General features: G+C 37.3%; 1 long non-coding RNA gene across 2 annotated transcripts; it reads left to right on the top strand.

The window, feature by feature from the left end:
• Positions 1 to 521: 521 nt before the first annotated feature.
• On the top strand, positions 522 to 23,132 carry LOC117023145 (uncharacterized). 2 transcript variants are annotated; one of them, XR_004423168.1, is made up of 4 exons: positions 522 to 660; positions 3,240 to 3,328; positions 21,252 to 21,359; positions 22,693 to 23,132. It is a non-coding gene; the product is annotated as an uncharacterized LOC117023145 (long non-coding RNA). The 2 variants fall into 2 exon arrangements; XR_004423167.1 differs by having other exon boundaries at positions 522 to 1,594.
• The last annotated feature ends 397 nt before the right edge of the window (positions 23,133 to 23,529 follow it).

The raw sequence follows: 23,529 nt of genomic DNA, 5'->3' as shown, positions 1-23,529 counted from the left end.
GTCCGCGTCGCCGCCCCCGCACTCACCTCACCGGGGGCTTCTGCGCGAGCAGCGGGTCGAGCCTGTAGAGCGGTGCCCGGTCCCCTCACGAGCAGCAGCGGGACACGCGGGGCTGAATGCCGCGGCGATCACAGCCCGCTTAGCTCATCCCCAGCCCGGCGCTCCGCCCTGCGCGGCACCCCCGCCCGCCCAGGCCGCCGTCTCAGTCAGACGGGACTCCCCCTCCCCTTGCGGCCGCCGCAGCCTCCGCCTCCTTCTCTGGTTCGAGCAGCTGCGGCCGCCGCCGCGGCGACCCGCGCCATCTTGGCAGTGACGGAAGGAAAGGGGGCGGGATCGCGGCCCGCAAGGGCCAATCGGGGGCCAGGCCCGGCCCTAGGGGGCGGGGCAGGACCGGGTGGAGGGTCGCGGGGTGCGAACTCCGGAGGAGTGATGCGAGAAGGTAGGCGGAGCTGAGCCGGTGACGCGCATTGTTGTTGGGGAAATGCGCCGCGGTTCCTCTCTGGCCGGGAGATAGCCAGCCCGAGGCGAGTGTGGGCGAGACACACTTTCCCTTCCCCTTTCACAACCCGAAGGGTCAGGATCCGTCCTGGGCCAACTGACCTGTTTCCTCCTTCCTGCGCAGTAGCCCCGGGAGACCTGACTTTGCATAGCCAGAGCTCGGTGCGTTTGTCAGAGCGGCGGCTCCTCCACCAAGGGCGCTCAGATTCCTTAGGAAACCCCCTGAGGGGTTAGCAACGACCTAGTACTAGGTTTCGATCCTAAGATACTGAAGGTCAGGTAAAATGCGGAATTCAGGGGGGTTTTCTGAAAAGTATGTATAATAAATGAAACACCTATTGTTGACTGAAACGGTGTAGATTACATTGCATTAATGGGATATGGCCTACTTAAACCTGGCTATGGCTCCACTATTAGGGGCTGTTGGCAAGTTGCCTCTGAAAAATGAGCATAATAAAGGTTGATTATCACTAAAGGGTTGCTCTGAGGCTTAAATTCTATAATACATGTGAAGTGCTTGGCGTAGTGCCTGAATGTACTCAATAAATGTTAGGTATTATTCCATGGACAAACGAAGGAAGAAGTGAGACCCTAAAAATCCCTCTGATTTCAGGTCAACTTTCCTAAATTGCTCAGACTAGGCATTGATCCCTTTTACTGAGCAAATTGGTAGCTCTATTTTCTATCTCCATTTCTTCCCTTATAACATTCATACGGTCAGTCAACAAACATTCACTGAAACTCAAAACAAATGCTGAAGAGACACAGTATTGAGGGAATCAGAAAAGCTCTGTCTGCCTTTGTGGAGCTGAGTCTAGTGGGAAAAAGTATTCCGTCACATTTTTGGGGAAAACATTAACAAAGTTTATGAGCAGAATTCTGGGCAATAACAGGACAGCTTAAAAAAAAAAAGGAAAGTCCTTCTGAGGCATGAGGAGGAGACAGTAATGTGAGAAATGAAGAGGGAATATTTAAGGCAGAGGGAATGGCTGCACAAAGGACCGGTGGTAGGAGGGAGCTTGGCTGTTGGAACTGTGGAGTCCACGCTGTTGAGGAATGCAAGGAGCGAAGAGGAGACTGTTAGGAGACTGGAGAGGTGAGTGAGGGCACATTCCCCCAGGACCTAGATGACATAGAAACAAGATTGGATTTTACTGAAATTGCAACTGAAAGCCATTGAAGGGTAAGGAATGACTGTTAGAGCAAGGGAGTTGGGAACAGTGATGTTGGCGATCATCTATATATTTCAGGCAATATACGGGCAAAAAAAAAACTGGATTTAAAGTAAAACAGCAAACAAAAACTGGAGTTGAGCCTCTTCAATGCTAAGTTGGTCGAATTATATGTTTTGATCTTCAGTTACCTTATTGTTAAAAAACATGTATCACATAAGACTGTGTACAGAAAAATACTACTTTCACTGAAAATTTTTAAATAATGTAATTTGTTTCTAAGTGTTTTCTTAATGTTGTGCATAGTTGCCTAATCAATGGTATTTAATAAGTACATTTATTGTATTTTTTAATTGATTCTGAGTAGCGTTCCAAACCAGTCTTTCTTAGTTTTCACAATGGAAACTTAGTTTCACTAAGGAAAAGAATATGAACTGTTACAAATGTGTAGTTTCTTGATGCTATAGTTCCAAATGTATTTTTAAGTGCTTATGTCTGTGTTTTCTATTGAAATTCTCTATCACAACATGAATTAAAAAAAAAATGTGGTCAAATATCCATAACGTAAAACTTACCATATTAACTATTGTAATGCACAGTTCAGTGACATTAAGTACATTCACATTGTTGTGCAACCATATCCATTTCCAGAACTTTTTCATTATCCCAAACTGAAATTGTATGCAATAAACAATAAGTCCTATTCTAGTTTTAAGACATGAATTCTTTAAAGGTATCTGATGAGTTCCTCCCACCCCAAAATGGCAAATGGCCTTGATCAGTAAGATTATTTGCTCCCGTTGAAGGGTTCAATGGACCATACCATATAAGTTGAAACCACTACCCAAGAAATAAGGATTAGTGTAAGTTTTTAGCTCAGATGGCTAACACATCATATTAATGAGGAGTACTAATATAGGATCGATTAATTTTTAGCATGGAAAACCTGTGTTCCACGACAATAACATCAGTCTTGTAAATGTATGCTCCACAACGACCCAGACAACCTGGAGATCTCTAAGTGCGTATCTTTTTAATGCTATTAATTTTCATTACAAAATACGTGATTCCAGCTCTGGGTAAATTTAATTTTAAAAATCACTCTTCTGTGAAGAATGTATTAGAAAAGGACAAGAGAGAAGAAAGCAAGTTTTTGCTATATTTCAAATAACCAAGCACTCCATAAAGTTTTGAAGTTCAAAAGATTAAAATGTTGATTTGAAAAGAGTTGATAACTTTTTTCTTTCTTAAGTATATCCTAGCTACCCTGTTTCCCCAAAAATAAGACCTAGCCGGACAATCAGCTCTAATACGTCTTTTGGAGCAAAAATTAATATAAGATCCAGTATGATATTGTATTGTATCATATCGTTTCATATCACATCACATCACATCACATTATATTATAAAGACCCGGTCTTGTATTATAGTAAAATAAGACCAGTTCTTATATTAATTTTTGCTCCAAAAGACGCATTAGAGCTGCTTGTCCGGCTAGGTCTTATTTTCAGGGAAACACGGTAGATACAACAGTTTAACACCAGTAAACAAACTAAATTTCTTTTCCAGGTTGGATCCTTCCTCCCCGCTGCTCCTGTCATCCCAGTGTTTTTATCCCCAACATGAAGTCATGGCTACAGACAGTCAATGATTGCAAGGTGGGGGCTATAGCATAAAGGGGCACAGGGGTACATTGCGTTATGATGGATACATCCATTGTCTAGATTGTAGTGATGGTTTCGCGGGTGTATACATACGTCAAACTTACCAAGTTGTACACTGTAAATGTGTAGTATGTCAACTATATCTCGATAAAGGTATAAAAAAAATTAAAATAGGAACTTCCCATTTCCCCATTGGATGCAGATTTAGCGTTTCGTAGGTTTTAAATGTTGGGAGACGGGTCAGGTCAATTCCTCTTAAAGGAGTAGCTTGGTGTATCAAAACATTTTACTAGCAATAAAAAGTACTCTTTTAATTTGAAAAAAGATTCCAATATTTTCATCTACATTACAGAATACCAATTAAAATATTATAAACATATCGTTGCAAGCATAGTTTACGGAATGGGATTCTAAAATGTTTCCAAAGTTTCGAAGGTTTGACTTTTTTCCTTTTAATCAAAGAAACCACTTTCTGAAAGAACATAATAAACAGCAGTAGAAAACAATAAGCAGTCCTTGACTGCATGCGCAGGAAGCACCTTTAGGTACCTCAGAGCCCTTACCAGTCGTCTCCTGAGTCGTCAACATCCCGGGCATATGTCACTATGGTCACAGTTAAACAAACTTAACTCCTCAGTGTGATTTGGACAAAGGAATCTAACACTGCAGACATGAGCCAGATAGAAAAAGGTGCCTTAGAAATGTGGGCCCCATGCCATTTCTGAAATTATGCCACTGTTTACACCTGGAACTCTATCTGGCTATTTGTTAGAAGTTATTTTTAAATACTATGGTTTGAACAATGAAGGAAAACTAGGAAACCAGTAACAGTTTAAAGCACTGGGAGCTCAAGTTGTTGAACAGCTTAATCCTCTCCACCTGTTAAATCTATTCACCTTAATGGCTATGCCAGAAGTTTCCCACATCTTTAAATGCAAACCTGGAGCCTTCTATAAAGCGGTTCTTGATTTCAATACCATGGGGCTTCCTCATGTGTGAGAAAGCATTGATAGTCCTTTAGAAACTCTGGATATGTCCCAAAACAGAACACATGTTGCCAAATTCTATTCATTGTGAAACAGTGTTAGAATGGCATTCCAGTATATTTAATACACAAACTGAAATTTATTAACAATGTTGTCAAATTGTACTGATGATTATTTCTTAGCACAAATATGATTAAATACTTTTGAAAGACAAATTATCTGAATAACCTGCAAGAATAACAGTGAGAAATACTGTGTTGGAAACGACAATCTCTAAACCTGACACTTGAGTGTCTGGGAACAGCAGGGGCTTGGGGGGCAGCCACAGCTTGAGCCACTGCTGTCTTTACCTTCTTGGTGGCCAATGGAGGAGTCATAGGTATCTTCAACTCGGCACTTTTTCACAAATTTGAAAATGATCACCTCTCAACATCTTCCTCAAGTTAACCTTTTACCTCACTCCACAATTCCTTCTAAATTCAATTTTTACTTTTTAAATTATCTGCAAAAGAAACTTATTTCTACATAGTTGTGTCTTTTCAATTGTCATTGTCAACTGTCAGGTATGCCCCCTGACTTTCTTTAAATGGTAAGACAGTATTTTTTTTAACTTTTAACAAATTCACTTCAGTCAGTATTTATACACAAAACACTAGGCTAGGCATAGAAGGAAAACAAAGATAGATAAGCACCAGGCGTGTAACTTTAATAAGAATGAAGCTATTAGAAGTTCTGCATTGGATGGATAAACTTGTTTCTGGGGAGCTTGACGGAGTTGAGTGATTAATTCTGATTGTGAGTATTGAAGGTAACAAACAGATGAAATTTGAACCAGTCCTGAGAGAACCTAGACTTTCTGTGACAGCTCAGGGAGTCATTGTTTGAGGTATGGGGGTGGTACAAGGCAGGAACAGCTTTTTAAAAATTATTCTGAATCTGTTTTTTTTTTTTTAATTAAAGTTTATTGGGGTAACAATTGTTAGTAAAGTTACATAGGTTTCAGGTGTACAATTCTGTAATACATCATCTATATATCACATTGTGTGTTCACCACCCAGAGTCAGTTCTCCTTCCATCACCATATATTTGATCCCATTTATTCAATCTGCCACCCTTCTCCCCTCTTACTCTCTGGTAACCACTAAACTATATTGTCTGTCTCTATGAGTTTTTGTTTCTTTATTTGATTGTCTTGTTCCTTTGTTGTTTTCAGTTTTATATCCCACATATCAGTGAAGTCATATGGTTCTCAACTTTTTCTGTCTGACTTACTTAGCTTAGCATAATAATCTCAAGATCCATCCATGTTGTCACAAATGGTCCTGTTTCATCTTTGCTTACCGCCGAATAGTATTGCATTGTGTATATATACCACATCTTCTTTATCCAGTCACCTACCGAAGGACTGAGGTTGTTTCCATGTCTTGGCCATGATAAATTAAGCTGCAGTGAATATCGGATTCCTTATATCTTTATGGATAAATGTTTTCACATTTTTTGGGTAGATACCCAGGAGAGGGATTGCTGGGTCATATGGTAATTTTTTGAGGAACCTCCACACTGCCTTCCATAACAACTGCACCAATCTGCATTCCCCCCAACAGTGTATGAGGGTTCCTTTTTCTCCACAGCCTCTCCACCACTTGTTACTATTTGTCTTGTTGATGACAGGTATTCTAACTGGTGTGCGGTGATATCTCATTGTGGTATTTATTTGCATTTCTCTGATGATTAGTGATGTTGACCATCTTTTCATATGTCTATTGGCCATTTGTATGTCCTCTTTGGAGAAATGTTTATTTAGGTCCTCTGTCCAATTTTTAACTGGATTTGTGTTGTTGCTGTTGTTGAGCTATATGAGTTCCTTATGTATTTTGAACATTAGCCCTTTATTGGAAGCGTTGTTTGCAAAAATCTCTCATTCACTTGGTTGACACTTTACTTCTTTGATGGTTTCTTTTGCTATGCAGAAAACTTATTCTGAATCTTTACAACAGATGTATTAGAATTGTTCTCAACAAATGAAAGCGATACTCAAATTGTTCCAACACTTTGGCTCTCTTTGGGAATAGCCAAAGGTTCAAATAATTTGGAAGAATGGATATCTGTGCCGACTTGCAGGAAATGTGAGTCAGCTTTTCTCGTGTACTCAGCACTGTTGTTACAGCTAGGATATTTTGGAAACATGAAGCTGAACAAATCAGACACCTTAAGTCTTTTCTTTTTAATAATTGGCCCAGACATGCATCCTGCAAGCGTAGACGACAGGGACACCCCTTTTTTATTGTCAAGGCTTAACGAACCCTGCCAGTAAGGGGAAACACCTGCAATTGAAAAAATAAACTTTGAAATACTTCTGTTTTCTATATAATCCTTCAGACTGGAAGATAGACACATCTTTAGTCCATACTTCTCTTCTATGACTTAGGATTTTGTATTCTACTGCCTCCAGATAACTCAGTGTCCTTGCAACTCAACATTTTTGAATGTAAACTCATGTTTACCCCAAACCTGTTTCTCCTATATTCTCTAATTTCTTGAATAGTACCCACCATGCACCAGTCTCAGAAGTCAAAACCTGAGTAAGCCACTCCTCTTTTGTCCCCCATTATTTAACACTTAACCAGCAAAACCAATTGGTATCATCTACTTAACATCCATTGTATCCTTCCTCACCTCTCAGTCTCCATTCCCACTGACCTAATTCAAACTCACATCCTTTTTTTTTTAACCTGAAATTTTGCAGCAAGCAACTAATTGGATTCCCCATCTCTTGTGTTTCCGCTCTTTGATCCATGCCTCCCTTTGTTGCCAGGCTGATCTTTCTAAAGAATGTGATCAGTTATTCCAGACATAGTTTGAGGTTGCTAGCTTCCTCCTCTCTTTTTTCTATGATGTTGGTGGGAAAGTTCATCATTGTTCCCTCTTGATATTATTACCTAAGCGAAGCAGGACGTTAGGGCCTGTGCTTCATTCTCCCCTGCCCCTCTCCAGTGTGGTGGCGACAGCCTCTCATTCGGAACACATTCAGAGTAGGACAGGAGCTTCTTAATTGAGAGAAAGAATTGAAGCCTCTGCAGGCCAGGATCATCATGCTCTCTCCTTTCCCACACAAGTACACACAGAGAGATGGATTGGTTAGTTATATCAAGCCAGTTATATTAAGGGCAAAGTTAATCCAGAAAGGAAAGAGACTCTAACAATTAGCTTATTTGGAATTTGGAGAATAATAGACTTTTAGGAACAAAGATTTAAATTAAAAACAAAAAACATCTTCAGAGCCGCTCCTAAGGCTATTTGGGGCTGTCTAGTATCAGCATACTTTCACTATCTCCCAGAAACGGATATCCTTCCTCTACCTTCTCCGCCTGTAACCCTGCATGTTTTTCTATTTGGTTGTAATTACTTAAGCAGCATTTTTAATTTAATAAACATCACCTTATTGATTTAATAGAATTTAGATGTTGTAATACTAACTTACAGAGTTTAAAATTATGCTAAAAGGGAAGCAGAAGGAAGTTGACACGAGGCATTTATCTGAATGTATTGGAACTGAATGGAAGAAAGGCTTGGAGATGACACAATAGGGCAGTGCTGGTGAAGTCCTGCCCGCTTGTGCAATGCTGTCCGGAAGGCAGTGGGTGGTAAGTGAAGGAAGGAGAGCCACAGAATCCTTGATGTTAGGCTGGAGAGCATGTATAATGATCCAGCTCATTTTAACAAACGCTGAGCTAAACAGGAATGGGGGAACTAGTCGGAGCTATGAAAAGAGACAAGAAACATATTCTTCCATTTCACATTCTCCTGCTCACATAATGTAAGGCTCATGTAATGTAAGGGTAGGAGCAAGAATTGAAATACTAAAGATAATAAAAATGGTTGTCGGTGGCAAAGGAGAATCTCAAGGGTGGAATTCAGGTAACATGTAGGGCAATTGGATAAAGGTAGGGCTAAATGAATGGGGTTATAGAGCAATTGAGGTGGGGCAGGCAATTAGGAACGGATTTAAAATGTGTCATCTGATCCACGTCATGATGGCTTTACGGGAGTGACACTTTCATAAATAGATTTCAGTTTTCTCTGACCACAAAGGATTTTTGAGCAGGAAGGAAACTTAGAGATCATCTAGTGACCATTTCATTTTCCCAGAAATTACCATTTGTCTACTTGTGATTTGTCAAAGGTCATATACATCCAATAGCGAGAAGAGAGCTAGGACTGGAATTCAGATGACCGGATTCCTAGTTCTCTGATTTCTCGACTGCATAAATATCTTTCCATTCTGAGAACTCAGTATTCCAAAGTGCCCATGAAGTAAGCTAGGTGCATAGGAAAATCCTTATTTTGGAGATGAAGAAGCTGAGGATCAGAAAGGTGGAAGGAATCGACCAGATCACATGGGTGGACTAGACCAGATTCCAGGCCTCACAATTCCTGGGCCAATAGGCTTCTACCAAACCACACTTCCTCTGAGATTCAAAACAGGTGAAATCTTCAATGCTGTGCGCCTAGGCACGTTCTGTCCTTCAACCTACAGGTATTTTACATTGTACTGTTTTATACTATGCACTCTGCTAGGTAGCAAAGATTACAAAACCGAAAGATTTGTTTTGTCAGACTAGATTGCTATTTTGTAAGACTAAAAATTGAACTTTACCTAATGATCAGAAAAATGCACATGACTTTTGGTGGTTGATAAGCTAGCAGGAAGTAAGTCTTCATGTACTACAATATTGGAAATGTTTCAGATCGTATACTGTATTACCCAGATTCCTCGTAATATATCTCTCCGATGGGCAAATATTAAAAAGTCTGGCATTACCAAGGCTTGTTGAGGCTGTTGGAAAACTGGAACTCTCCTGATCTGCTGATGGACATGTCAAATAGCCCAACCCTTTTGGAAAGCAGTTTGTCAATATTTAGTAAAATTGAAAGTGCTTATAACCTATGATCCAGCAATCCCATTTCTAGTTATATACTCTAAAGGTTTTTTTCAAACTGTGATTCATGATCCATTAGTGGATTGTGAAATCGGTTTAAGGGTTACAACAAACATTTCTCACAAATGAAATAGAACTGAAAATATCAGGGTAAGGATTGTTTTGTGAACTTTTGTGTGCCACTCAGACTTTCCCTCTTCAAGACTGAAACATCCATTCATTCACCCAGCTGCTAGGAGGGTTGACTGCCAACAGCTTTTAGCTGAGTCCCTCTCCAGGAAGAGAGATACTTGCCCAAGGTCAGACCCTCTTCCTGAGTCAGCTGTATTCAGTAACTGATCGATGCAGGTGTATAAAGGCCTGATCCCCTTTCCCCCAATTTGAAATTACTCTGAGGAGTCACTGCAGACAATGCAGGATTACTTGAGGCCTTTATGGCTTCATTAGAGTCCAAAACTCCCTCTGCCCTTTCCTGCTTCCTTCCCTTCCCCACAGGTGCAGATCCTGGGACACTCCCCCATAAATGTCTCCTACACAAATGTTAGTCTTAGATCTACTTCCTAGGCAACCGAGCCTGTGATGATATATGCATATGTGTATGTACAGGATCTGAATGTAAAATTATTTCTCACCATGTGTATCGGCCGTGAAAGCTTGAAAACCCCTGCACCTAGAGAAACTCTTGCACATATGCAACAGGAGATATCCTGAGGATGTTCATTGGGGTATGCTTTGTAGTAATGGTGACTGGACAAAAACTAAATGTCTATAATCATGCAATGAAACAGTATCCAATAATTAAAAGAAGTGAAATCTGACATCTTACGACGTGGACATGGACAAATCTCTAGCATACTAGGATACATACCAACTTAAGGATTGTGGCTACCTCTGGAGAAGGAGTCTGGGAAATGGGATGAAGCTGGGGCTTCAAATGTAGTATCGGATTGCCTTTTTAAGAAACATCTAAAAATATATGGCAAAATATAGCATGTATTAAATTTATATGGGTACATGGGTTTCTTTTTTTCATTTTTCTATATGTTTAAAATACTTTAAAATTAAAATTTATTCAGTGAATTATTGTAGAAAACCTACACTCAAAAGCAAAGCATTTTCAACTTTATTTTACTATCAGGAAGTAGGGAAAGGACAGTTAACAAGGTCACTTCCTCTTATACAAGAAATTTAGTCAAAATTTAATGGCTCGTGAAATACAGACATTCCAGTTGTAACTGGATGATTTACTGTAAATTTTTTTCTTCCCCTATTTTCATTACTTCTAACTTCCCTGTAGTAAGAACAATACTGGAATCTTTCAGGAGTTCATCAAATTCTGCTGACATTCTCTTTGAAGAGTTTTGCAGTAATTAATATGAGGAAATACAAATCCCAAGGTACAAGTGGCAAGGGTAGTATTCATCATTTTCCAACATTTTCATGAAGATTTTTATGTAATTTTTTTAAAGTCAGGTTTATTGAGATAAAACATACATACAGGAAAATAAATTCTCCTGCAGTGTTCTGTTTGTTGAGTTTTGGCAGAGATATACACCTGTGCACTACCACCACAGTCAAAATATGCAACATTTTCATCACCCCAAAAATTTCCTCATGCCTCTTAGTGGTCAGTCCTAGCCCATGGCAACTGCTGATTGGATTTTTAGTCCCACAATTATTGCCTTTTCCAGGATGACAAATATATAGAATTATATAATATGTACCCTTTTGGTTTTGTTTTGTTTTTTCACATAGCATAACGCATTTGAGATTTGCCCATGTTGCATGTTATATACATCAATGATTTCTCCCTTTGTCTTGCTGAGTAATATTCCATCCATGGTTTATCTGTTCTCTAGTTGAGGGACGTTCCCAGTTTTTGGTGATTATAAATAAAGCCTCTGTAACATTTGTACACAGGTTTTTGTGTAGACACATGCCTTTATTTTTCTTCAATAATACTTCTGCTTGCTGGGTGTTATGATAAGGGTTTATTTATAAGACACTGTCAAACTTTTCTTCCAAGTGGCTGTCCCCTATGGCATTCCCCCCAGTAATGCAGTATGAGAGTTCCAGTTGCTCCACTGGATAATGTCAGGTTTTGGGATTTTTTTTTAGCCATTCTAATTGGTTAAAATGGTAGAATGGTACCTCACTGTAGTTTTAGTTTGCATTTCTCTAGTGACTAGTGATGTTAAGTAAGCTTTCATGAAATTTTAAACAAGAAACTGTGACAACGATTGGATTATTACTAAATCATCTTTCCTACCCTGAAAATGATAGAGGAAAGATACTCAACAGCTCGAAAACTGTTGTACTCTGTGAAGCCAAAAAAGAGGTATTAAAACAAAACAAGCAGGGGTATGTAATTGACTATGTAGGCATGGTCATTTGTAGTTTAACAATAGTTTTGCATTAGTGGTGATAGCTTAAAAAAGACAGTAGAAATATCACTACCATTACATTCCTGGGTCTTCAGGACGTTGCCTTTTGTATCATACAGGGCACCTGGAGCTCAAAAGAAACTGGCTAACTTACATTAGAAGGAGGAATTCAGTAAAGGTTAGTGCTATTATCCAAAAGCATATGTAAGGGATAGATCTAAGGAAGAAACTAAAAAAAGTAAGCAGAATAAAAGTGTGGCTGGTAATGAAACTATAAATTAGGGTAAGAAGTGGTTGTGGCTTTGGGAGAGTCGCTGCTGGATTGTTTAGTTGACCCTGTATTTCACTTACTTAGGTTGGGTTTTATCTTTCTACAGACCATGTGTAGATTTAATATGATCTACACAGTTTAATGCAGAGACTTTTTTAATATTTCAACTAATGCATAAATTTAAGGAAAACTTTAGAATATTGTAAGTCCTATGTATAAAAACAATCAGTAGAAAACAAATCTTCATACCTAGAGACGAGAACACAGTGATTCTATTTATAAGGAACTACAGTAATGCAAAATAGACTCTAAATGATGATATATAGGGATTTCCAAGCAACAGGGAAATTGAAACAAGCACATTTGGGGGTTAGACTCCATTAGAAATAGTTGCAGATGACAGTTTGAGGAAGAATTGCTAATGCCCACGTTAGTCCTCAGAACTAAGAAATTCAAAGAATTTGAATAACTGGACCAGAAGGTGATTTGGGTAAATAAGACTATCACCTAGACTGGACACATCTATGCTGCTAACTAGAGTGGGTCAGAAAATATCTTCCAAAAGAATTTGCTCTTGTCACTACTACTGTGTTTCCCCAAAATAAGACCTAGCTGGAAAATCAGCTCTAATGCATCTTTTGGAGCAAAAATTAATATAAGACCCAGTATATTATATTATATTATATCCGGTCTTATAGTAAAATAAGACCAGGACCCAGTATATTATATTATATTATATTATATTATATTATATTATATTATATTATATTATATCCGGTCTTATAGTAAAATAAGACCAGGTCTTATATTAATTTTTGCTCCAAAGGACACATTAGAGCTGATTGTCTGGGTAGGTCTTATTTTCAGGGAAACACGGCACTACTATGAATTGTCAGAAAAAGTTTATGGCTTGAGTTGAGTGCACTGTCTATGAAACAAGGTTTGTTCTGGATATTAAGTACGTGTAGAGTGAGATCTGTCACTTTTTGGAACTGGAACAGGAAAGATATTTGTGACATATGTTTTGTTTGTGAAAAGGAAACCTCACTCAATATTTTTCTTTTTGGCCTAGTTAAATTCCTTGGAATGGGAAGTTATGATGCTAATTTTTTTCAAAAACTGTGCAGCTAGATTACTCTGAGAAACCTTTGTATGATCCTTTTTAAAAAGAATCTGTAATTTTAGAGGGACCAGGAAAGAGAATTTTTGTATAAGATGAAGACTAGAGCAAAAAGCCCGACATGAAGATATTAGCAAATCCTAGTTCAGATTTGGGAATACTGAGGGAAAAAAATCTGACCTTTAATTTTCAATTAACTACCTCTCTTCCACTCTGAGTATGACCCCAACTACATCTTAACCATTTCCTCCTTTTGAGTATTTTGTGATCATGGCTATAATTATTTGAAGGATTTCTCAGGTTTTTCATCATATTGCCTATCACTCATTTTGTGAATATACGTTGTCCCAGTTTTTAATTATACAGTGCATAACAACTTATGTATTTGTATAGAATGATTAATTATCATTATCAAAAACATTCAAGTGTCTATCTCCACATAAGAAGGTATTTACAAAAGAAATTCCACAGACTTATTCCCTTTCTTCCATCAGCCAAAAATAACCTTAACACAAGATAATCATTTTATATGATCAATTTTGGGTCACCCATGTTATCCCTAAACCCCATCTCAAATCCTGAAACCTCGAAAGGAATTGCATAGGACTACATACCTTATCTGTAGTTGATAAATGATGATCAACTGTTGTTATTGCATTGGTCTTCATAATTCTCATATTATAAAGATGACAATCATTTATTTAGACAATTAATTGTCCAGTTACGTCTTAAACTTTAGTCTCTGCAGAAACTTCAGTAAAAACAGGGCTCCTTCAGGACAGAAGCTCAGAGAAATTAGTATTTTTTGTTTTAAAAATCAGTTAACTACTATAAGATCTTCATGTAAAAAGTAACACGGAGTACTTTCCTCTTTTTTTTTTTTTTCTGCTGTCCTCTCGGGCTTACAACAGACACAGCTGTGTTATAACCACAGGGCAACGTTTTGCAACAAAATGGCCTTGAAATAGAACACTGCCCAGTTGAAAACTTAAGCAATCCAAATGGAATAAATGAAATGGTGTCTGCTAGATTCCCATGTTGCTTCTTATAGGGAAAGTTATCACCTTTTTAGGAGAAATCTTTAAGTGACCCTGTACCCTGTCTATAGCAAAAAGTTCTCAACTGCTACAAAATTCAGTTAAAGGACTGCAACTAAGACCTAACCCTATTACCTACCAGTACTGCTTTTGTCACTAAAATGCAACATCTGAAAATAAGTAAGTGCTACTATTTGGTAAGTATCACAGTGTTTCTCATTTCTCTTAGAAATGGTAAAATCACTAAGGGCTTATAAACCCTTTAAAAAATTCGCTCCAAGTGGCAGTACTTGAGCTGCAACAGCAAATGAATTAAACAGCTGCAATAATGCTCTGAAACCAAAGCCTCTTTCTCAAAAATGTGTTCATCTCTCTGTGTGTGTTTTCTGTTTGTTTGCTTGTTTGCAAGAGGGCTCATTACTCTAGCCAAAGATGACTTGCGTGGGTTTCAAAGTTTGTTTTTTTTCTCAATTTTATTTTTGATATGAAATTGAAGTGACAAATAGCAACATGTGGGCCACTCTGATAGACTGAAAATTCTCCGGAGGCCGCACATGGCTCGTGATAACTGCAATATGCTGTCATTAGAACTGCTTATCTGAACATCTGGAAACAGTTTGTACACATGGTGTGTCCACTCAAAGCCAGTCTAACAAGAGAAACTTTTCTCCATTCCTACACACATAAGATCATTTTAAATGTGGACACTTGAAGAAAAGTTTAAAAAAAATTTTTTTCAGTCGTTGTGGGTTCTTATAAATGTCACAAGCTAGTGGCCAACAGTTCAGCAATATGCTTTCCTAACCACACAAAGTTATGTTCAGCAAGTCAGTGGTCTCATGATCTTTTGTGTGACTTGGAGCATTATTTTATGATAATTAAGTGACACAAAAGCCTCAGAAAAAAAGCATGATTCTACGACAATATAAGATGCCAATTTCCTTTGGCCTTTTTTTTTCTTTTTTTCTATAGAAGTTTATTGGATTCTTGGCTGATTGCATAACTTACTTTAGGTGACCTTGGGGTTGGTTGAATTGTTCTATAAAGAAAAATTTTTTAAGTAGTTTAATGGAAACTCATCACTGAATAAGCTGTTATCAGCATTTAAATCCTTCTTCATATAGCACTTGAACCTGTGAGGAGTTACATGAAATTGTCTTCTCTTAACATATTTTCTTTCATAATAAGTGAAAAGCCATTGTTCACCTATGTAACAGAATGAAAAGGATGGCCTAATTTTGACCTAAAAAGTAAAGAATCGCTTGCATTTGTGGCAGTGTCTACATGGCACAATGAAAAGTAGAGATTTTGGTGTGGATTCAGTTCTAGTTATTTTGAGAAATGGAGAAGACTACCCTGGCTTTTGTGGACTAAATTATTTGGTTTGGGGTAGACTCTTTGGGTTTGATTCCTTACATTAAAAAAACAAAACGAAACATTGCTCAAAAAATGTGGTAATGTGTTCCATGTGATGATTCTCATCAGAAAAAGAAAGCAAGGGAAGCAGCTATATTCTTCAGCAAAAATAGGCAAGCATATCCCTATCACATGCATTACAAGGAAAATGTAGTCATTCAGCTTGCAAGGAAGAATAATCCGTTACACACTATGATTTCCATATTGTTTCTCACAGATTGAGAAAAAAACTTTACTTGCAACTTAAAGTCCATTAATATAAAGGAGCTGAAATTCTACTTGTAGAAGCTAACTATGATTCTTTAGCTAAAAAGTTTCGTGGTTTAGCCTTAAATTTGTGGTTCGGATTATTCTCAGGCTGCTGGCTTGGTTCAGAAAACCAAGCACCCTGTTCAACTCTGAATTAGAAGTCTCAAAAAAATAAAAATGAAAAAGAACGAAACCTACTTTTCTTAATTACACTGTATTTTATAAGAAGATTACTCCTTCTAAAATTAGCAAAACAGCTGGATGAAAAGTGAAAAATTCAAGGACTCATCTTGCTGTTTCAGATATTTTTTTTGATTGTTTCAGATATTTCATTTTTTTAAGGAAACAGAAGACAAAGTGGAAACTACCTATTCAAAACAAGAAACTAAGGAAAAATAGTCTAGTAGATTAAAAAAGTTAGAACTTCTAGAAATGAAAAAACACAGTAATTAAAATGGATAATATAAGGGGCAAAAAGGTTCTTTGATTCTTAGTCTCCATATGTTTTGCAGTTGTGTAAGATACACAAAACTATGGTATATTTAATTCTGATGTGTATTGGTTTTTATTTCCTGCTAGATCTTAGCAATCTAAAAATAGAAATACTGTTCACTTTTTAATGAGGTTTGGTACATAATCTCATAAGAGTTTTCAGAATGAGAACTGAACTTTTTATTGAGCAATGTTTGTCTTTAGCCAACAGAGACTGTCAGATCCTATTATATTTTTACCCAGTCTGACAATTTTTTTTTTTAAGTTATTTAATATACAGTAAAAATAAGTTTGGGCAAATGTAGAGAGTGGTAAAACTACCACTACAATCAAGATATGGGACACAGCCCCCTAAATTCCCCTGTGCTACCCCTTTTTGATCAAACTCTCACCCTACCGTTAACCCCAGGCAACTACTAATCTGTTTTCTGTTCCTATAGTTTTGCCTTTTCTAAAATGTCAAATAAATGGAGTCATGTAATATGTAGTCTTTTGACTCTGGCTTCTTTCACTCAGCAAAATGCTTTTGGGATTCATCCATGTTCTTATGTGTATCAACAGTTTATTGCTGAGTAGTGTTCTATTTTATGGATGTACTATAGTTTGTTTATCCATTTCCCACTCAATGGACATATGCGCTCTTTCCAATTTTTGGTTATTACAAATAAATCTATAAACATTTGTGTGCAGATTTTTGAGTGAACATAAGTTTTCATTTCACTCTGGTAAATAGTTAAGAGGGAGATTGTTGTGCCTGTCATAATTCTGTTTAACTTTATAAAAAACCGCCAAACTGTTTTCTAGAGTGCATTGGCTATCAGCAATGTATGAGAAGGTATGAGAGAACTCAGCTGCTCCCTGTTCTCACCAGCTCTTCATATTTTCAGATTGTTTTATTTTTGTTGTTCTAACAGGTATGTGGTAGTAACTCATTATGGCTTTAATTTACTTTCCCTAATGACTGATGATGTTTCATTGCTTATGTGCCATCCATGTCTCTTCTTTGGTGAGGTATACTGTATACTTAAATCTTTTGGAACATTGTATTTTGATTTCAGTTTCTGTGCTTTTCATCTCTAGTTCTCATCTTTTTTTTTTTTTTTTTAATCTACTGGGCTATTTTCCATAGTTTCTTGTTTGAATAGGTGTTTCCCAGTTTGTATTTTATTGCTTTTAAAAAATAAAATGTAGTTATTTCACATTCTGTGTCTGATCATTCAAATATCTGAAGTCTCTGTGGGAGCTTTCTGTTGTTTCTAGTGAACATTAATTCTGTGGTTTCTCACTCGTAGCAAGTTATTTCTTTGGGTGCTTAGTGTTTGTTACTGTGAAATTATTACTGTGAAATTCCTTGAGAAAATAATTTGTGTGTTATTGAGGTACATTCCTCTAGAAAAGATTTGCATTTGTTGCTCCCATACACCTGGGACCTACTTAATTTATAGTAATGGCTTGAGGCTTTTTGGGGACCTATTTTGGCTGTGGGTTATCATGAGGTTACAATTTTTCAGGGGCAGAATTTCTTGGCCCTCTGTTACACTTAGCACCACAGGGATTTTCCTTGTAGTTGTCTGAGGATGAACAGGGTCCAAGCATTATTGGAAGGGAGGTCTCCTGTAGGATTCTTCAAGCCTTAGACTTGGTCTTCTGTCCCAGCTCTGCCCTCCCACCCCCACCCCACGCCATGAAGCCAAAACTGAAGTTCACCAGCTTGAGCAAAGTGACCTCAAGGCCATAGGACTGAGCCACTCTAGAGATGTCATTTAGGTGAATAGACTGTAAATGGTGCCTCCTGGTGTTATATACCTGAACAGTGTTGTCCACTTACCTGTTGGGGTCCTACTTAACTTTGACCTGATAATTCCTTGCTTTCCAGTCCACGGAACCTTTCTAGGTTCCATGCTTTTAAGAAGTTTAGGATTCTTCTAAAATTCAGCCTTTTACAAAATTGTTTCCAGTGGGAATGGCAGTCTGAATGTCTAGCCTGCCGTATGCCTGAAAATAGAACTCTCAAAGCTCAACTTCATATACCCTACAATTTATAAAGCATCTGATAGCCTAATTTGTTCAAATAATTACCTTTTTTTTTTTCTGGCACCAAAGCTTTAATTAGGAACAGTTCAATGGGATTATAAAGATTCCATAGTCCCTGGTATTTAACTATTCCCTCAAGAATTGTATTAAACGCATGTATTGGATTTCCAATGAAATACCAAAGTAGCTCAAAGGTTTACTCATGACCACACCACAATTTTTTTAAATACTTCTCAGAAAATGAGTACATTAAGCCAGAATCGTGTGTCAGTTGCATAGAAAGTATTGCATCCCCATAGTTACGTTAAACATAACAAGGGAAATGTCTTTTGGTGGTTGATAAGCTAAAAGGAAGTGAGTCTTGTTGTACTACAATATTAGGAATGTTTTTAAAATTTTGCTCAAGAATGGAAGGTTTCAGATCCTCTTGTTTACCCCTTGCTCAAACATCAGTAAAAATAGTTATGGAAAAACCACATGTGTGGTCAATGCTAAGACTCAGGGTATTGATGTCACGTAGAAAAACATTATGGAGAGATCCTTTTTTGTGGTTTATTTAATTCTCTCTGTTATTTATAGTATTTGCTCTGAAGTATAATTCAATAAAGTTTTAGCAATTAAAGAGAAAGGAAATCTGTCTTAGCCCAATATTATATTAGCCCTACTCCCTACTTAGAAAAAAAAATGTTTGTAACACATACCAAATCAGCCTTGGAGACCACAGAGTCCATTTGTGCCTGGCATGTAATAGACATTCAATCAATGTTTGTTGAATCAATTAATTAATGGACAATATATAATGGACTGTTGTAAAGGAAGCAGGCAGTGGCTAAAATGTTGATCAAATTATGGGAAGAGCATTAAAGAAGGAAGATGCCTGGGATTCAATCCCCATTCTAGGGCTCCTTAGTGCTGTAATCTTGGGTAATCCATAACCACCTTGGGCCCCAGTTTCTTCATCACTTGCCCTCCTCTTGGGTCAAACTGCATTGCCGCTCCCTGTACTTGCTGCGTGATTTCCCAATTCTATGTGCTTATCCTTGCAGTTATCTACTAAAAATGTCTCACCCGTCTCTGCAGGACTAAACCTACCTAAGCTGTGACATCTTGCTTCTTAATAAGCCTCCTCATACAAATACTCCCCTACCAAACAGTTTGCACACCATCCCAGCTAGGAGTTACCTTTCCCTCTGATCTCAACAAGCATTTTTTTTCTTTTAACTCAATGGTGTCATTTAACACTTTATAGCTTGTGTTACGGTCTTTTATGTAGATATCTGTACTATGCTGCTTTTCTGCTAGGCTGTAAGTTCATGAGGTTAGGGCTCATACTTGCTATATTTTTTTATTCCCCCCATAATACCTAGAAAAACACATTGAAGATTATATGTGTTCAGTAAATATCTGCTGAATCTGAAAATAGGGGATAATAATGCTTTTCTTGCTGATGAGGGGTCTGTGTTGAATGATAGCTTGAGGTCATTCCCAACTTTTAAACCAATAATTGTGGAGCACTAATGGTGAAGCTGGACATAAATAAGTAAAGAAAATTGTATAAGTTATTTATCCATTAATGGAAGAAGAAAAGAGAATACTTGGATGGATCAGAGCCCATGTAAAGCAAAGATGAAGAGGGAAATTGATGATGCATAGTAGGAAGTGACAAAAGCAGTATAGATTTTTCTATTCTAGTCATTTTAAAAAGTTCTTTTCTACACCACATTGTTTTTAGACTACACATACCTGTGTAGAGCTGGTATATTGTGCCTAATTTTGAGAGATTCCCTGAGGACTTGAGCCAGAAAGTGAATTACATTTTTAGAGTGCAGCTAACAATCTCACAGACATAATGTTGAATGAAAGAAAGCAGACAGTCCATACTCTTTAATTCCATTAACATGAAGTTCAAAAAATTCTGTTTTTGAACTTCGAAACTAATTTCTGGTGATAGAAGTTAAAACAGTGGTTACCCTTCGAGAGTGGTGACTAGTATGTGGCACAAGAGTTATTCAGAGGTGCTGGTAATTCTCTGTATCTTGATCTAGGTGGTGGTTACATGGTATATGCGCATGCAAAAATGGTATATGCGCATGCAAAAATGTTTTTAGTTGTGTACTTAAGGTTTATGCACTTTACAAATGTAAGTTATACCTCAATTAAAAAAATGCAAGGTAACAAATCTGCTTGCCCCATGTATCACTGATGAGTAGGTAAAGGATAGATCCAAGCTATGCAGTGTGTTTCCTGGAAAAACGAAGCACACTTTTACAATTGCAGAGTTTTCTCTTTAAACCTGTAACTAGATGGCTCTCATAAATAATGCATCAAAATGTGGTTAGGACCAGAAGAATTCATGATGTGTGATACAATGAAGATAACCAATGATTATATGGTTTACTCATTTTGACTTTCAATGTGATTTTCTGGAAGAGCCAGGATCACCAATAAATTGTCATTCAGTAAGAATGCAATAAGTACTGTATAAGGAGACTTTCTAGCTGTGAAACCTTGAATAAGTCACAGGCTTTCTGGGCATCGGATGCTTCCTCTGTTAAATGGAAAAATATTTATCTGTTCTAAGATAGAGGACAGGATCAAGTGATCTCTTTAGGCTCCTTCCAGCTCCTAAAATCTTTGTCTTATGGAAGTCGGAACTGTAAAAACAATTCCGGTTAAAGCTTTTACCCTATTGAAAGTAGGATGGAAAAATGAGTTACTTAAAAAATCTGCACTAATAGGCAACAAAAAAATGTAGGTGGAATTGGGGCCATGCCAAGTAGTAAGAGATCCAGGTAGAACACATCTTTTCAGATACAGCCAGCTACCTGAAACCTTTGCTGTTGTTCCCTAGGGATTTCCTTTGCCTTCAGTAAGGGGTTTACCTAATAATGCTTAAAAAAAAAAGAAAAAGATAAGGGAACATTTTTAGACTTCAATCAAAGAAAGCATTGTATGATAAGTTTTTCCTTTGTGGTTTCATATTTGCAGAGAATAAATCCAATGTGTGAGCAGAGAAGGAACACTGGTCTCAGTTGGGCTTAAAGAAGATCTAACAATTAGGAGGAACTGCAAACATCACCTCTTTTTTCAATACTAGTAAGTGTGCCCATCATGTCTATTTTTCTAAAAAGGCAACTAAGACCCAGTGAGGCTAAATGACTTGCCTAAGGAAGGACCACAGAGCTGGGAGGAGCTCAGAGCAGAGACAAAAAGCCAGTTCTCAGATTTCCAGCCTAGTATTGGATCTTCCACTGCACCAGGCTGCCCCCTGTGGTTCCTTTTGGATGAGTTGGACTCCATGGAAGGGCCTGGGAGGACTTCCACTGTCCTTTGTTTTAAAAGCAATTGAGAAAGTGGGAAGCTAATGGAACTGGGGTCAGAAGACCTGAGCCTTCCACTTATAACTAGTTGGTTTGTGACCCTGGAAAATCATTTAACTTTGCTGAGCCTCAGTGTCTTCATCTAAAATAGCACCTCACGCTGTCACTGAAGCAGAGATCAATTGAAGTTACCTTTGGGAAAGTGCTGTATAAATTATAAAACAAAATGTGGTTATTAAAATGGACAAGTTCTTATCTGCTTGGTAAATTAAGGAATTAGAAATTACAAAACAATAATACCTGATAAAAATGCTCTGGGTGAATGAATACCTGGTAACTGCAGGGCTGCTATTAGCATATATATAAATCAATGATCCTGTAACAGAAATGTCCTTTATTTATCATTAACAGTCTAGTGTAATCACTTTTAATAAGTCTCCAAGGAATTTTCCCTAATGTATAGATGCTGGTTGTAAAATGAACCTTTTTGTGAAGATACAGGTCTCTATCCTCCTCCATACTTTGCACTATCAACCTTTTAAAATTTGTGAATCCAAAATGGTAAACACAGTATCCTATTTTTATTTTAATTTACATTTTCTTAAGTGTTAGCGAAGCTTGGCATCTTTTTATCTTTTTATTGGAAGTGTATCATAGAAGGCTGCGAGATAGTACCAAGTAAAAATATAAGTGCACATACATTCAAACCAGAAATTCTATTTTTCAACCTCTCCCTTAGGGAAACAATGCTCACATACAGGCACAAAGAAGCATGCACAAGGTTTTTCACTGAAGCATTGTTTGAAATAACAGGTAACTAAAAACAACCTAAATAACCATCAACAAGTGGAGTGGTCAGATAAATTATGTACTGTCCAAACCATGGAAAACTATATGACCATTGAAAAGGAATATAGCGGAGCTTCAACGTGAGAAAAAAAGCAAGTTGCATAATAATGTGTACAAGATAACAGCATTTACTTAGAAAATGAAAGTAAAACTATATATTTCTCTATACATAAATATGCATGTAAATGACAAGCAAATATCTTTTTTTAAAGAATACATACTTTTAAAATTTTATTATTATTCTTTTTTATTGTTTTAAGGAGGATACAGCTCACGGTGGTCCATGCAGGGATCGAATCAGCAACCTTGATGCTACCAGCATCACGCTCTAACCAACTGAGCTAACCGCTCACCCCTGACAAGCAAATATCTTGAAAGGTATATAAACAAACTGAAGATAGATTACCTAGGGGAAGGAGACCAAGTGTGAGCAGATGGCCAAGGGAAACTATTGTATTCTTTGTATTGTTTGAATCTTTAAAACACGAATGCATTTGTGTATTACTTGGCTAATTGATAAAAAGTAAAATATAGTTTAAAAATGATACGGAACGATAAAGTGTAAAATTTAAAAGAAAGAATATTGTTATTTCAATATGAAGAACAACTTTTAGTTTATAGAAATTTCTTGGATTTTCCTGAGTAGCAAAATAAGAATGAATCCAACTAAAGCTGAACTAATGTGATACCTGTCATTCAAGTGAAGAGTATAAAATTTAGTAAAAAATAAAAATCATCTAAAATACAGATATTTGATATCATGTAGAAATGGACTGATTTTTCTTTCGCTTTTTGTCCAGATATCAAGTAGATTGAGGTTTCTCCTTCATGTCACTGGTTTTAATTTACTCGAACAATTGTTGTGTTCCTTATTAATATTTTAAATTGACCGGAGTCCATTTCAATGAGATCGACTCTCCTTTTTGGCATTGACTTTTTTCTCTGATCACGAAGTACATATTGTGAAAAGAAAAGGGGAAAACATTGCAAGTTATGAAGAAAAAAAATGTAGTCCCATCATCAAAAAGAAATATTGTTAAGATTTTTAGGTGTTATTCCTTTTGCATATAGGTGGTCATGGAATTGAGTCAATACTA

Source organism: Rhinolophus ferrumequinum, chromosome 6 (assembly GCF_004115265.2).
Source record: "Rhinolophus ferrumequinum isolate MPI-CBG mRhiFer1 chromosome 6, mRhiFer1_v1.p, whole genome shotgun sequence".
Lineage (NCBI taxonomy): Eukaryota > Metazoa > Chordata > Mammalia > Chiroptera > Rhinolophidae > Rhinolophus > Rhinolophus ferrumequinum.
The sequence above is the reverse complement of the archived record's forward strand: the minus strand, read 5'-3'. Positions and strand labels throughout refer to the sequence as shown.